Raw genomic sequence first — 15,935 nt, forward strand, 5'->3', positions numbered from 1 at the left:
AACCCCCTCCTGGTTTCCCTGTTCCCAGACTGCTCCTCCATTCAAAAGTACCATGCATAAAGACAGCGTGGCAGTCCGGGAAACCCCTGTCTTGCACAGTTTCCTTCCTCTTTTCTTCTTCCTAAAACACAGTGGCTTTGTCATTACACAACCACACAGTGTCCTCTGAGCAAGGAGAGGAGAGAGCATGCCAGTATCCCTGCCAGAGCGAGCACTCCGTGCTGCTCCATTCATAACAGGCTCTGCAGGCTCACCCCCCTGGGAGACCCTTCTGGTGTGAGCAGGAGGGAGGGATCCCCCTTTTATCCTCCATCATCTTGTCAGGAGAATAGACAGTGCCTCTGGGCATGGACAATTTTTAAAAACCACAAACTTTTAAACTTTCTTTGGCCAAAATGTTCCTGATTTTAAGCAGGTAATAAGGAGCAAGGGAAAACAGTCTTGGCATGCAAGCAGGGAAGAGGTGCTGTACCACCAGCACTAACAGAGTTTTTACCGTTAATAGAAATATATTTTTCACAAGTGGAAAAACTCTTCGAATCTCTCAAGCCTAATTAGTCAGCGGCAGGTCTGGAGGGCTAGGGGCTGGGAACACTGCAAGCCTCAGTTCTCCTCCCCCAGCTATCAGCAGAACGAGGACCAGGCATTACCACGGACTGCGTGAAATCGCTCACCCCGGCGAAGTGCATTTGCTCTTCTTCTGGAGGTCAGGGATTATTTACTGGCTGCTGAAGAGAAGCCAGTTTAGCCACAGTGTCTATTACCTTCCTCTAGAAATCCCCCTGAGGAGAAGCTGAGTAAGCTGAACCAGTAGATGCTGAGGTCAGAGCAATGCTTTCCTCCTAAAGCAGCTGTTGCCACATACAACCAAACAGAAGAAAAAAACCAAAGAAAACAAGACAAGCAACAACAACAACAACAACAACAAAAAAAAAAGGAAGGGAGGGAGGAAAAATGTGCTCAGGGATTTGTTCTGTCACCATGTAGGTCTCTTGCTGTGTGCAGCTGCAAGGCAAAGCTGAAAAAATGGGAAGAATGTGTCTTTTGTTCAAATAAGGACTGCAGCAAGTCGATCCTGCTGTTCCTATGGGCTTGGGATTCATCCTTTTTTTCCTAACTAACCAATCTGAGGTTTAGATGCGTGTGTTTTCCTCCCTGGTCCTGCAGGCCTGCTGGAAACATCTTCAAGCGTTTCCTCCTCCAGGCAAAGGATCAGCAGAAATGGGAGATGGGGGGAAGGCGTCTCAGCTCATGGGCCAGAACTTCTGCTTCTACAGAGTTTCAGAGCAGCAGAGCGCTGCAGGGGGCTTGAATGAGACTAAGGTGGGGAACACAACTGCTTGTCACTGACCTTCTGATCAGCGTGTGGCCCTCCGAGTCTGTACACTCAGTGGAAATCAGGTCCTGACAGTGTTTTCCACTTGAAACCCTATGAAGGCGAATGAGAAGAACCCTGGGGAAATTGGTCGTAACCAGAAAATGGCATAAGGCACCTTACGAGCCTTATTGCGGTGTGTGGGATTCCCCCCTGACCTGCCTGGGGACACCTCCGTACAGCGAGCCATGGCAGCATCCCTGCCCGGCCGGGCGGCTTGGGGTCCTGGCTTGGACCTGGGAGCGGCAGAGGACACTGCCTGCCTGCACCAGGGAAGTAGGAAATGCTTCAGTAAGACCTGCCGGGTGTGCACTGTGCTTGCTTTGGTCCAGGTGATTCCCCAGAAAACCACAGTCCAGGCCAAACGGGTGGCTCAGCACTGGCACTGCCACAGCTCCGCTGCCACAGCCTGATGGGAGCGGCGCAGCAGCCTCTGCCCCCACTCCTGCAGCAGCCAAGCACCCCTAAAGGAAGAAAAGAGTGTGAGGACAGGAAGATCATCCTCCCAGCTGCTCCTGAGCCCACCAGAAAGCCCTGCCTTCTCCCCAGCATGTCCTGTCAGGGACTGTCCCTGGGGGGCACGGAAAAGCATCTTCCTTCCAAACCTGAGAACAGGAGTTGGTCTTTGCAAGTTACCACAGGAAACACTCCGCTTTCTGAGCAAAAACACTGAAAAAAAGCATCTGCATGGCACACCCATTCGCGCTGAGATCCAGTACACGCAGCTAGAAATTGCATCGGCTTGATCCAGGGGTGGTTTTGTTTTGAGGACCATGATTTCAGGCAATGTCTTCCTCGGCATCTCTCTGTCCCGATCTGCTTTGGTTGCCTGAAAATTGCCTTCCCACATTGCTCAGAGTTTCTGCAAGTGTCTGTGTTGCTGCCCCCCACCCTGGCCCTCACTGAGTTTTCCTGGGTTCTCACAGATGTTGTGGGTAGCGTCACACAGTTACCATCCAAACCAGGGTGGGACTGCCTGCCCCAAGGCAATTCCACAGTGGCATCTGCTTTCTGCTTCTCCAAAGTGGGATCCTCTCCCACTGCAGGGTTTGGATCTTCCCTTTCACAGCTCTTCTGCAGTGCCTGTGCTCAGTGCAGCACGTCACCGGCTGCAGTGGCTTCAAGGCAAATCCACCCCGTAGCTCTCTGCCTTCTAAGGAAATGGAAGAAAGAAGGGCACTGACAGCTCAGCCACGATTTAAAGCATCCATGAAGCAGAGAAGAAAGATCAGCCCAAACACGTGCCTTGCTGGCTTAGCTAATTAGAGTGGAAGTGGTGAAACCCTCCTTGATGAGCAGTAGCAGGTCATGAGAGCTGAGTCACCAAGACACCTATCTGTCAGCAGGTGATGTGGGAAATGCCAGCCATCTCTCAGAGGACCCACACATGTGATGGCACGTGCCGCTCAGGTCACAGATGTTCAAAGGGATCGGATTTAACTGAGCATCTTACTGAGGCAATGGAGGGTGGCTGTCACACCACGATTAACACAAGCGAAGGGAGTCCTGCATATAGCACCGTAAGGATACTTTTACTTTCAGTGCTGGCTTGCTTTATACAGCCTGGGTGCAGGCAGGAACTCCACCAAAACAAGTTTGCAAAAGGAACATTTTGTTTGTGGAAGGAACCTGGAATTTCCCAAGGTAAGAGCAGCGGGTTTAACTGATTGCATTTCCATCGAGCAGCTGGCACCCTTTTCAGCACCCCACCTCAGCCTCGCCAGCCTCCTTGCAGGCTGAGAGGGCTCCAGCTCCTCTGGCTGAGGGCCAGCCCTGGAGCTCAGCACCCGTCTACCTGGTGCCAGGCCTGTTTACCAGGTGAGCCCTCGTACGTGAGCAGAGGCAACGCCTGCATACTGGGACGGCAGTGCCGCTCGTCTCCTCTCCTCCCTGATGCACAGAGGCCCAGGGGGCTGCAGGGCTGTAGACTGATGCTGCCAGTCAGCAGGGTGAAGCACTGAGAGCCAGCAGACTCTTCCAGTTGTCTGTGCTTTCTCAATTTCAATAGGGCAGACACTCGGTCATGCAAGTTGCTGTTTTGTCTGGCAGTTTCTCGTGGCAGTCCCATCTACCAGCACGTCCAACATCTATTTCCCTGGTGTCCTCCTGGCCTTGGCTGCTCTCTTGAGGGGGGCCCTCTCCTACCTGCAACCTGCTCTGGGCTCCCAGGTGTTTGCAGGCAGTCCTACCAGCTTCTCCTGCTTGTTCCCGTGATAAGCCCTCAGAGCCCTCTCTGTCTTTTTATACAGAAAGTGGACAAACTTCACCTCTCCATTCCTCTGGACACAGCAAAGCCTCTTTGCCTGCTGTTAGGAAGAGCTGCTGCTGCTGCCCACCCTGGTAACTTGGTGGATTTCTAGGAGGGGTTTCCTGCATGCACTGGGCCACAAGCACTTCTCTTCCTCCAGACTCAGCGCTGGAAGAGGATTTCAGTCTCCCTGCTCTCACCTACCCCTCCCGCTGAAGGCTGTTCCCCCTCAGATGGCTGGTGGGGTAATTAGAGTACATTTCCCTGTCTTTGCTTCAGGCAGAATTATATAGGTTAATTTAAACCCGTCTAAGCCACCCTGGCTGGTTCTGTCTGAACTGAACTAGGGGAAAGCTCATGCAATCCTCCCTGCCAGCTGCAATGCAGGTACCACAGTGGCCAGGCTGACCAGGGACCGTGGCACTTCCCCCAGCAAAGCTGAGGCTGAAGCAAGCCCTGTCCTGGCAGCATGCTTCTCCACGAGGGGCCGAAAACCACAAACCAGTCCCGTGCTACATGGAGGCACTAGTCAGCTGGAAATGCCGAGCACAGGCTCTGCCTGAAGATCTGCCTCTCAACACCCAGACTCTTGGCTCAGCTGGAACTGGGTGTTTCCTAGGGTCTGGTGTTCGCAGCCTTTCTCTTTTCCTCCTGAAATACGCTAAAGGTGACAGTCTCCCAGGTGAACATAATGAACTTCCAGCTAGGGCATGCACCCAAGAAAGGAGTTTCTTGCCCCTCAGCCCAAGGGCAGCCACACACATCTCCATGGAAAATGGGCCCTGGACCCCCAGCAGGAGAGAGAGCAAGAAGAGGGGACGTGCTGTCCCCTTCCCTAATACCAGGGACTCAGGGTGGTGGTGCTGGGCCAGGCGCGGAGTGTGCCAGAGCATGGGATTAGGCTGCTCAGCCAGGAGGGAGAGAAGATCTAGCAGTCCTTCCTCCCAGAAGGGTGCATGCGATGTCCGTTGAAGGGTCCTCAGGTGAGGTGCATACCCGTGCAGACCCCCGGCTGCTCAGGGACCTGCAAGCCAAGCAGAGAGGAACCACTAATGAGTTGTGCACGGGGCAGGAGGTAGGCAGCTGCTGAGCACAGGCTTTCCAAGTGGCAGGCTGGGATACAGGCTTTCACAGCCTACCAGCATCCTGATTTAGGGTCTTAAATCTCTTCTGGGATCCGTGCCCAAGTGCTAATTTCCGCTATGCTACTGGAGAACAAGTAGTTTTTCCTGAAGCTGGGATATAATAGCTGCTGTATTTCTGTGGCACTTCAGATTACACTTCTGTGGGCCCTGCAGCATCAGCTCCAGCTGGGATTGGATTATGCTGCTCTTAATTCTCCTGCTGCTGGGTAGTTAAGATAGTCACAGACGTGGGCAGAAGCATCTGCCTGGACAGGTCTGCACTACTAGTTGCCTAGGAGCCTAAGCGATGGCAAGGTTATAGCCCAGTGTTTCCAGCATTGGTCATGGCTGAAGACAACACACCAGACTGGAAAGACGTCTGGGTTGTGACTGTGGTGGCCTTATTAAGTGTCAAACTCAGCCTGTTGCTCAACAAGCTGTTTTCTTCATGTAACCCAGTGTCCCTGACACAGCTTGAAATAGCCTGGCTGGCAAATAAATTGCAGTGCAGCAAGCAACGTGAGCAGCTCCCTCAGTGGCTCTGCATGCGCCCAGGGCTGATCATCCCCAGCACAAATTATGGGTTTGCTCAACTCTGAGGATGGGGCCTCTGTTTTGCAGTATAAGTATAAGAAAACACGAGCTCAGATTGCCCCAAGCACAGCTTTGATTCTTACGTTGCGCAAGTGCTCAGCAAGCGCGTGCAGCTACTGCAGCGCCTGCCAGAGTTAGTGCTGGGGCCGATGGAGGAGAGCGACCTTGGAAGCTGTCACGACATCCTGGATGCTGAGGATGTTGTTGCAAAACCTCCTGCTGGGGGCTTCCCTGCTCACGTAACCTCTGGCATCACCTTCCTGCAGAGTTGTCTCTGGTGGCCGATAGAGGTTGCCAGCTGCTGCGGCAAAACCTTCTAGGAACGGACTTGTTTATCCCCTTCAAACTGCTAAATCTGATTAAACGCAGCACAAGAGTTCAATGAGCTGGGAAAACAACTTTGCACAGGAGTCTGTGTGACCAGAGCGCTGGCTGTCGGAAGCCAGGACCGGCCGTGCTGGCGGCTCCAGGGTGGTTGGGAGAAAGAGGGAAAGCATCAGGATCACACCAGCCAGAGCAAACCCTGGAAGCTGTGCCAATTTGCAGGTAGCTCTGCAGCTGGGGTGGCGCCTGTCTCCAAGCTCTGGCACTGCTGTGTGGCTACAGCGTGTCCCTCCAGGCCTCTTGCCAGGAGCTGGAACGAGGTTGATGGCCCGTGGTTTTAGGGAGGTGACTTTATCTGGGTGATAGAAAGGTTTGGGGGTGGGGGGATTCCCAGTTTTACATGTCATTGGTGTTTGGGTGGCTGTGAACTCGTGGCAACAGAAAAGCAAGCTGTACCAAAATTAATTACAAGCTACTCCATGCGCAGCCCTGGCTGCTGAATTAGTGGCAGGATTCTGCCCAAACCAGGGCTCAGGGCAGCCAGGAACACGAACAGCCAGCCGGCATGCACGTGTGGGCACATGGAAGCGACCACGGGGGCAGAGCACAGCTCCGTCCTTGACGAGCGATCTGCAGGGGAGGATTCCTCTGACCTTTTCCCCGGAGATTTGCTGAGCACAGAGCAGTTACCCCGTATCTGCTGCCTCCCTGGACATGCTCACTTTTCACCCTTGGAAATTCTGTCTGTGCTGAAGCTGAGGATTTTGGCAGGCTGACATGGAGCAACCCCAGCAAAACAGCAGCTGGGACCAAGTCACTTGAGTGTTTGGAAATCCTGGACTCTTGGTTGCACAACTGCAGCGCCCTGGCTGTACTGCGCAGATCCTTCCCTCACGTACCGGAGGTCCATGCGTGCAACCCACTGAGCTTACCGCACGCAGGCAGCTTCTCTCAGCACAGGCACCTTTATTTCAGGCCAGGAAACCCCAAACAGAAATAGGGCAACCCCTGCCGACCCAAGCAGCTTGCTGGAATTTCTCCCTAGCAATGCACTGGGTGTTTTTTTCCCAGCAAACCATGACCCAGCTTGCTTGCAACGAGTCGCACGCTTTTCCTCGCCGCAGAGCTGAAGCCTACTGCTCGGACCCAGCCCCTTCGGCCAGCCTGTGGAGATAGGCCCTGCAGTGTGCCCAGCTGCCAGCTGCAGAGGCAAGGGCTGCAGCTCCCAGCTGCTTTGGCAGGGAGCCATGGCTTGTGTGCTGGGCTGCCTGCCCCAGAAGATCTTTGCATTTAGCTGAGCAGGAGCAAGTTGAAGTGGTGGAGTGTTAGTGTGGAGTTCAGCTCCTGGCTCTTTAGCTGAGTGTTACCTAAGCCTTGCTCAGAGCATGTCTAGATAGAAAATGCTGCTTTCTTCTAGCAAGATAATTCCTCTCCTGAGGGGCAGCACCCATGGAGTGTTGCAGTTGTGCATGTTCCAGAGGAAGTGAAAGGGGGAAAATATTCCAGCTGTTTCCCCCAGCCCTGTCTCCTCCTATGCAGAATGGGTTTCTGCTACCCAGTACTACAGTGCCGGGGAGCAAGAAAGGGCTGGTCTGCAGCACCCTGTGCTACCCCGGGGTGCACTCCTTTCTGTGTGCCCCAGATCAGGGGGACAGAAGGAGAGGCCACGGGAGCACTTTTCACAGCACAGCTCTGCCATTACCCCTGGTCCTGATTGACCTCCTTCTCCCTGCTGTGCTGGCCAGCCTGAGGCTGGAGGTACATCCCTGGCCTTGGCATTCCCGTTAGCTTGTGCAGGCAGCTCCTTGCTCCCTGTCCTGGGCACCAGATGTGCTCAGTGGACTACAGCAAGCAGGCAGGCTTGTAAAAGCAAGGCGATGCAATGCCTATCATTGTCTTACGTCTTTCGAAAGAGCTGGTCTTTTATCTCCCAGCACCACATCCCGCTGCCCTTGCACATCTATGCACACAGAAAAGTCCTTTGTAAGGAGGAAATGGCCTGTTTGGAAAATACCCTGCAATGCACTCTGCCAGCCGGTCCTGCAAAGAAAGCTCTGTGTGGCTCTGCACTTGCTGAGATGTGGTAAAAAAATCTCCAAGGAGCAACCTGAAGGAGCGACGGGCCTTTTCAGTAGATGCAGCTAAGTGCAGGGAAGGACCACGCAGCCAGGGTGTGAGGTGGGAAGGAAACAGGAAGACCTGTCACTGCTTCGTGCGTTTTACTCTCAAAGCAGCAGTTGTTTTCTCTGTTTCCCTTAAAAGAAAGAAAGGCAAAGATGATTCACGTCCCATTCCCCAGCTCTGCCTTGAAGCAGTGTTGGTGTGACTAAGGTACTCACTGCATCATTTCTTTCTCCATCTGATGCTGAGAAGGTGGTAGCAGGGCAGGCTGTGATTAAGTGGAATTTCTTGATGTTGAAAGACGTTTGAAAATGGTCCTGGTGATTAATAAAAAGACTTGAGGCTCCACAGGAAAATCTGATCCTATAAATACTTTTCTGAAGATCATGAACCTTTTGAAAGTCCCGTGTGTGAAAGCTTAGAGAATGGCATTTGCATAGAGTGCCTCTGCCAGCGGGGCTGAGCAAAGGTGAAACCCCACACACAGCAGCAGCACCTCCCCAGCCAGAAATCCTCCTGAATTTCCACGTAGTTCTGGTTACTGGAGTCCACAGCCTTTTGCCTTACCTCTTTGCACATAGCTGATGGAAGCCTGCTGACTGAGTAGATCCTAAAGCACCTGAGGGAGGCCCGGTGCACAGGGACAGCCCAGATCTGCTGTCCCAGCAGACATCAGAGTGGGTACTACTTTCATAGCTGGAAGCACCAACTGCTTTAACACCGTAGGTGCTGGTTTAACCAGTTCATATTCCTTGCGGCCACACAGAGGAGGGGACCGGTAGCACATACTCTCTGGGCAGCTCTGCAAACACCTCATTAAAAGCAGTCCCTGGCCTGGGGAAAGCTTACAGCCCAAAACCGGGGCAGAGATGCTGCGGGCCAGAGCCTGGTGTGAGCTGAGACTCTGTGTCCTAGGGCAGCATTTTGTGTCTGCTGGTCAGCGAGGAGCAGCAGAGATGCAGCCAGCCCTGGCCTTTGCCAGCCCACGCAGCTGATGTTACCAGAACGTGCTTTACAAGAGAGGTGATGTTTTACATTCTCGATGTCCTAGGTGCTGTTAAGGAGCAGGCTGAGCCCTCCCATGCTGCAGCACAAACCACTGACTACCTGTGCCTCTGGTTTCCCCAGTGGAAACTTAGAGTGTTTGTACCACAAGTGCTCTGAGAGGCTGATACCACATTCGGTCAGACTGACTGCTGTTATGGCAATTCCTAATTTAAATTGCTGGCTGTTTGCTAGCAAAAACATTTCTTTCCCTCTCCCTCATTCCTTCAGTGTTGATCAGCCTGTTCTGTCCTGGCTTCTCCCAGGGAGGTTTCCTCCCAGGACAACTGTAGCCCCAGTTGGCAGATGCTGGAAGCATACAGCTCTCGCAGAGGCCCCTTCTGGGGACTCTCAAAACGGTGCCAGCAGCGTATCTGGCATTGCACGTGAGACCTGTGAGGCGCTGTGCAGGGACAGAGGCCCAACAGGTTGCTTATTAGCAAGAGGGAGATGCTCTGGGTTTATGCAGGAGCAAGTTCATTAGGTGTATGATTACAGCTGTGCAAGAACTAATTCAGCTGCCAGCAGTAACAGGGAGGGAGACACCAATGTAGCTGCTGCATGACATCTGAGAAGAATCATCCTATCTGCAGCTTGATGCAGCTCATGCCACATACACACAGTTCAAATCATTTCCTCTTTCTTCTACATTTCTTGTAATGCTAAAGGCAGCCGTGCGTGTTGAGCTCGTGCTTTTAAAGAGCAGACCTTCAGTGCATATTTCCATCGTGTCTGCGTAGGAGCCAAAAAAAAGAAGCCCCAGCTGGTGTGGATGGGATAAAGGGACTTACTCCTTAGCCAGGAGAGCTGTCAGTCATTGCAGCAAGACCCGTGTCAGTCATAAGTTACAACTATGCAGCTCGCTTATGCCTGTGCTCAGGAGCCACAGAGCTGAGCAGCTTCCCTGCTGAGGCCTTCGCGTCTTGCAGATATTTGCATTTACCATCACTGCCCCTTTTTCTCACCACTGTTTCATAAAAAAAGGTAAAATGAAATCCCATGCAAAGCAGCTCAGTCACTCCGCGCCAGCTTGCACTTTCCTTTCCCGAAGAGCTCCTGGAGGCTCAGTTCAGCGCTGGTGAGCTCCTGCTAGCTTCAACCAAGATTGAAAGCACCTGCTGCCTCTCTGCTTTAACCCTTAATGGGCGACATTTGCAGTGCTTGCTCTCATTTTGAAGGTTGCTTTCTTCTGAGCGTCATGACTTTACATCCACTGATGGTGAGTTATGCCTTGAAGTCTGGATTTCCACGTGCTGGTGGCAGACTGGTGAGGTTAAGCGGGACTGTGCTCTGCATGCTTCACTGATCTCACACATCTTTGACTTCCTCCTGTGGTTTGCTGAAGCAGGTCCCTGACAGCTAACAGGGCAGGGCTTGGGTGCCAGGCCCTGGGGTGCCGCAGGGATGGGGACACCTCCTGCTCCAACTGTGCACATCAGGAGCACTTGTGCCTGATGGCTGGCCCCGGGCAGGGACTGAGCTGCCACCAGGAGCCTTGTGTGTGTCACAGCACTGCTCCTTGGGCTAAGTGATGATGAAACGTGATAAAAAAGTTTGCCCTGTCGTTAAAGCACACTTGCCTTTTAGTTCACCCGTAGAAGCTCCCTTTGCGATGGGGCCCAACGGTGCTGCCTTCTTCTTCACCTCTGCCCTGGGCCAGGGTCATATCCAGCCTAAGGCAAAAGCTCTCGGGGCCCTGCAGTGCCAGTGGGCAGGCGTGGGGGAAGGGACACCGTGGGCCAGGGTCACTTATGCCATGCCAGTGACCGGCGCAGCAGCATCTTCACCGACAGCATTCACCGGCGCACCCCAGCTCAGGTGGGATGCTTGCCACCACTGCCTGAAGGGAGGCTTTCCCCAAATAATTTCTTTGCTCTCCTCAGAGACAGGTCTCAGGTGCTATGAGGATTGGAGATACAGATGATGTTTCACGTGCCATTAAGCAAAATGATTAATAAGGCTACATGGAGCCGTCTATATCCTGTGCTTACAAGGAACATGCAATTTCTCTTGACAGCATTCAAGGGCCCAGCTGTAAACTCAGCGAAGTGGAACAGATGCAGAGAGAACCTTTTTCTTACGGCGTTGTTGGTTGAGAAGCCATGTGCGGTGGTGTTCCATGACAAATGTGCTTGCAATGCGAGGGACTTGCCTTCAGGAAGAGGACACACCGAGCTGCGTTTGCTTTACTGCTGAATGAAAGCATCTGCATGGGAAATACCTAACACTCCCCGGGTCTGTGCGTTGGCTTCACGCCTTGGGTTGAATCAGTCTCCAGGCATGGTCTAAGGCATGGGCCAAACATCCAGCAGTGGGACACCGGTTGGTGTCAGAATCAGCATCCGTTTACCTGCCAGAAGCCATACGCTTGCCACGGATTGATTTGCAGCCCCAAAACCTCCAGCACAAGACTGCCCTCAGGATCAATTTTGAATATATCACCTCCTGTGAGCTGAGCTTTCTTCTTGGTATATTTAGAGCAACCAAAAGTTGGAGGCGATGGGTAGAGGGAATAGGATGTACACGTGCGAGGGGGCTGGATGCTGTGACAGCGAGAGGCAGCCAAGCAGACCTGATGGAAGGCTGCCAGCTGTAAGGCGAACTGAAGACTTGCCCTCACACAAGCATGAGGACTTTAATAGCAATTATAGAGATGGCAATTGGATGCAGATTTGGGGGCTGGCTGTTCAGAGATGGCACGGTAAGCCCCAGGTTGGAGGTATGCCCAGTTCACATGACTCAGGAGAAGAGTAGGAGAGGAAATTCTGCTGTGTTGCAACTGCAAAAACTTAGGAGAAAAAAATGTTCAGGTGAGTTAGAAAACAAATACCTGAAGGTTCCAATAAGTAAGAAAAAATGAAATAAATTCTTGTCTTCTGAGTCTACAGAAGTGATCTGTTTCAGTTGGGAAGTTCTCAATACGATTTTAATCGTATGATTTTTTTAAACAATACATTGTTTCTAACTGAAACAAACCAGAGCAAAACAAAAAACTTGGCTCTTTTGAAGTATTCCACTTGTTCTTAAATTTGAAGTGGAAAATTTGGAGATACTGACACTCATTCCCAGGATGACGCCGTGCCGCTGGGCTCACACCTTCTGCACACACAAGTCTCTGTGAGAGATGTCTGTGGTCCTACTTGTGGCACAGAGCTGCCACGTGCTCTGCTGAGATGCTCTTCTCTAATTTTTTGCAGTGCATGGATGCAGCTCGGTCCTCTTGCCTTCCGCCCCTCAGCACGGCTGGTTTTAGGAAGAGGCTTCCTAAAGCACCATGCCTGGGAAGGCTTGGTCATGCTGCCGTTTGTCGGGAACTGCTCATGGAAGGAAGCCAACTGCCAAGTAACCTGTGCAGGTTCTCTTTCCTGCTTTGCCCAGACTTCTCTGATAGAGGAAACTACGAGTTATTAGTTCCTTACTCCACCAGCCCCTCAGATACAGGAGTGGCTTGCAGAGGGAAGTGGGTGATCAAGTCACCTTGGGAGCCAGCTGCATGGAGAAGGGAAACTGGCTTTGTGTGCCACGGCCCAGGGGCCGAAGGCAGCCCTGGCCAGAAGCCCTGGCCTTTCCTGGACCTGCTCACCTCCCATCCCCTGGGACAGAGCCAGAGGGGAGGATGCTGTGGGAAAAGCTTAAGCATTTCTGTGTGACAAGTGCTGCTGCTGGGCTGTGAGGGGGATGAGACCACCTCGGCAGTGGACCTGGGGGACCTGCTGGACCCGTGTCTGCTGCCAGTGATGTCTTGCCCAGCATTTGCACCGCGGTGGCACTGCTGCCATTTCCCCCTCTGCCTTCTTGCCATTTCACAGCTGCTGAACACACCCTCACGCTGTTTGATCGCCTGTTTAAACCTGGCCAACCGCAGGCAAAGCCTGCCAGCCTCCCACACCGCTGCCGGCTAACCCCGTTTCCAGCTAATTATTTCAGTTTCCACAGGTTTGAGCTCCGTCCCGCAAGCGTGATGGCCGAGGCAGGAGCCACAGCAGTTTGCCAGCTGTCCCTGGCTGCGGTGGGGTGCTCGGGCAGTGGGGCAGCCTGTGCTTCAGCCTGCTGCCGGGGTCAGGGCTGCGAGGATGGGGCACGGCGAGCTCTGGGGTGGACGGACAGGCAGGCGGTGCTGGATGTTTTCCTGCAGCTCAGGAAATTTCATAGAGAGGTGGATTCGTGTTGGAGAGGAGGTGGAGGGCGAGTGTGCTGGAGGGCGAGTGGGTGGTGTGAATCCCCCTTCTCAGGAGGGTTTTCCCCAAGCCAGGCTGCGCACAGCCCGGGGCAAGGAGCCTTCACGCAGCCTGGGGGAGGGCTACCTTGTTTGCTGGGGCGAAATGTTTCAGAGCAGCTGCTGCCAGGAGTCAGAGCTAAGTTTTTAGATGAAATCCAGAAACACCAGCCTTGACGCATGCCAGAATGGAAACCTTTCCACTTAGAAAAAACTGAAAGAGGAGGGTGGTTTCATTCTGCGTGCTGCACAGGCTGGGCAGCCATCCTCACCAACTGGCACACGTGCTGGGCTGTGGCTGAGGCACGGCGTGTCCTTTTCCCGTGCAGAGAGGAAAAACACCCCACGGGTCCTCCCATGCTTTCCAACACCCTCTCCCCATCTCTCCCATCTCCTCTAACACTGGCTGTGTCCCACTCAGCCCCTGGGCACTGCCCAGTGCAAACAAGGAGCCGCAGCCTCACAAAGACCTTCTGTAGGGCCTTGGGAAACTCCCTCCTCCAAGCTACTGAAATCCGGGGGTAATAATTAACCGAGTTAAGAGTTGCACTGTAATTGTAGCTGTGCACCCTTCAGGGGGTGCGTGCATGTGAAAAATATTTGTGTTCTAAAGCTGTTCCTTGCAGCACTTTGCACACATTTGCTCATATTTTGCTTTCAGCTGGAGGGAGGAAGAGCTTCCCCGTGAGAGATGGGCAGGAAAACGAATCTGAAGTAGCTTATGACTGGGAGTGGGAAAAGGATTTAAACGAAAGGGGTGTAGGCCTGTTCCTCCGGGGCAGGGAAGCCCCTGGGGCTGGTGGTGGGCAGGCAGGAGGCTGCACTCCCAGTGCCGCAGAGGCAATGGAGCCCAGCGCCGCAGCTCGCGGCTGCCGTAAAGGGGTAAAAGTGCAGAAGGGAGTGAGCGGGGAAAACCCCGGCTCTCTTCTGACAGGGACTGGAAAGTCCTGTTTGGAAAATTGGACAAGGAGACACTCCTGGGAAAATCTGAGCACTGGAGCAAGGGAAGGGAGGGCAGTCAAACCCTCAGGGTGTCGGGGGGAATTTCTGTTACAATCCCTCTGGACTTTGGCTTCTTACCTTATGGCCCGATAAATGTGTCAGCGTTTAAAGGGAGCCTTTTGGCCCTGATGTTAATGCTTCAGAGAGCTGTCTGAAGGGACAGGGAGGTGAGGGGTGCCAGGTATGTGACAGGCGCTTGCTGAGGATGTGAAATGGCTGTCCCAACAGCATGTGCCATCCTGGGTTGTGCAAGGAGACAGGGGTTTCCTGCTGCCTTGTCCCTTGGGATCCAGCACAGCTTTTGCTCTCCAGCAAAGCACTGGTGCTGGGAGCAGAGCAATGCCGGAAAATGCCCTTCCTCCAGCCTCCTGAAGTGAGGGCAGGCTTTCATCCAGGGAGAGAGAGGGCCCTCCCTGCCATCCCTGCTCTTCATTCTGCAATCCTTTCTTCTAGGAACAACCAGATGCTTAATTATTGCCACAGTCCAGATTTTGCAGAAAAACGATCTGTACTGGATTCCTGCCCAGCCCAGAGCCCACCACCACGGAAGATTTTCCATTAACACAAGTCACAAACGATACTTCCTGTCCTTCTCAGAGACCACAGTGGTTTTCCTCAGGTTTTATTGCTGGCTCCACTTTTTTCCTTCCCTCACTCAACCATCTTGCTCATCCAAATCTGAACTGAAGCTGCGAGGCAAAGCCAGCAGCCGTGGGGCTGCCACTTTGGGGGACAGATTAAAGGTCCTGGTGGCCTCACTGCCTCCTGGTGCATCAAGTCCTGCATCAGGTCGGCAGATGGGTCGGGCAGCTGGATGCAGGGTGCATGGTTGGTAAACACTGTCTGTTGGCCCCCATCTGGCCCTATAGTTCCTCTTGGTGTGTAAAATGCTTAGTCAACAGGGACCCCCTTCCTAACACCGAAAGGCTGAAGGCTGAGGAGGAGGACAGCAAGAGTCAAGGCCCCCAGGTTAGGACTGTGGCCCCTCGTGATGCCCCAGCCCATCAGCAGGCAGGCAGCTCCCGCGGCCGCCCGTCCCATCTCTGCTGAAGGAGCTGGGCCACCCACAGCTCTGCATCAAGCAGCGTGAGAGGAGCACGCTGCACTATAACCCCAGAGCAGCAGAGCGAGCAGGCACGGAGGGTTCACCGTTCAGCTGAAAGGGTTTTGCTTGTGACTGCAAAGGTCAGGCTGGCGCTGGAGCCAGCGGGACAATGAAGCCTCCTTGTGCACGTCCCCAGGTGCAGGGTTGCCTTTTGCCCTTGCTTTTAACACTTTCCAAAGCTGCACCGAATGGAAGAGAAGGGTTCCTGATTTACTAGGGGAAAATCAGGCCCTGGGCTTTGCTCTCCACCGTTGCCACCCTGGCAGCCTGCATTTTATCTGTCACCACCGTAAGGTTCTTGAGGAGTCCAGGGCTGATGCTGGGTAAGCTGAAAGGCAGGAGAGCAGGGACGGAAGGTGGCCCCTGGGTTGTGGTTGAGGCGAGGGAGGTCTGCAGGGAGCTGGAGTGTGAGGAGGAAGAGGAGGGTGTGGGAGGAAATGGAGAGTTCAGTTCTTTGTGCGCAATATAAGGAAGTATGGGAATATCCCTGCAGGATTACCAGAGATTTACAAGAACGGGCAGTGGGGAAAGGCTGAAAACAAAAATGCAGCCTCATGCTGTGCAGTGTCATGATGAGTGAATGACTTCATGGTGAGCTGGTGCCGGAGAAGAGGGACGGCAACCTGTGCAAAGGTGCTCACCCTGGAAGGGCGAAGAAGGCAAGCAGAGGCATATACAGACGTTGAGGGCAGTAAGAGTGGAGGACACAGGTATGACAGGAGCTGAGGAAAGGGAGGAGGCTAATGGAGAGAGGGTCAGAGTGAGGAGACTAAAACTGAACT

General features: G+C 53.4%; 1 long non-coding RNA gene across 2 annotated transcripts; it reads left to right on the forward strand.

Moving 5' to 3' along the window:
• Positions 1-3: 3 nt before the first annotated feature.
• LOC129736559 (uncharacterized) lies at positions 4-14,628 on the forward strand. 2 transcript variants are annotated; one of them, XR_008733338.1, is made up of 2 exons: positions 4-3,019; positions 10,848-14,628. It is a non-coding gene; the product is annotated as an uncharacterized LOC129736559 (long non-coding RNA). The 2 variants fall into 2 exon arrangements; XR_008733339.1 differs by lacking the exon at positions 4-3,019 and adding an exon at positions 9,351-10,049.
• The last annotated feature ends 1,307 nt before the right edge of the window (positions 14,629-15,935 follow it).

This window comes from Falco cherrug, chromosome 7, assembly GCF_023634085.1.
Source record: "Falco cherrug isolate bFalChe1 chromosome 7, bFalChe1.pri, whole genome shotgun sequence".
Classification (NCBI taxonomy): domain Eukaryota; kingdom Metazoa; phylum Chordata; class Aves; order Falconiformes; family Falconidae; genus Falco; species Falco cherrug.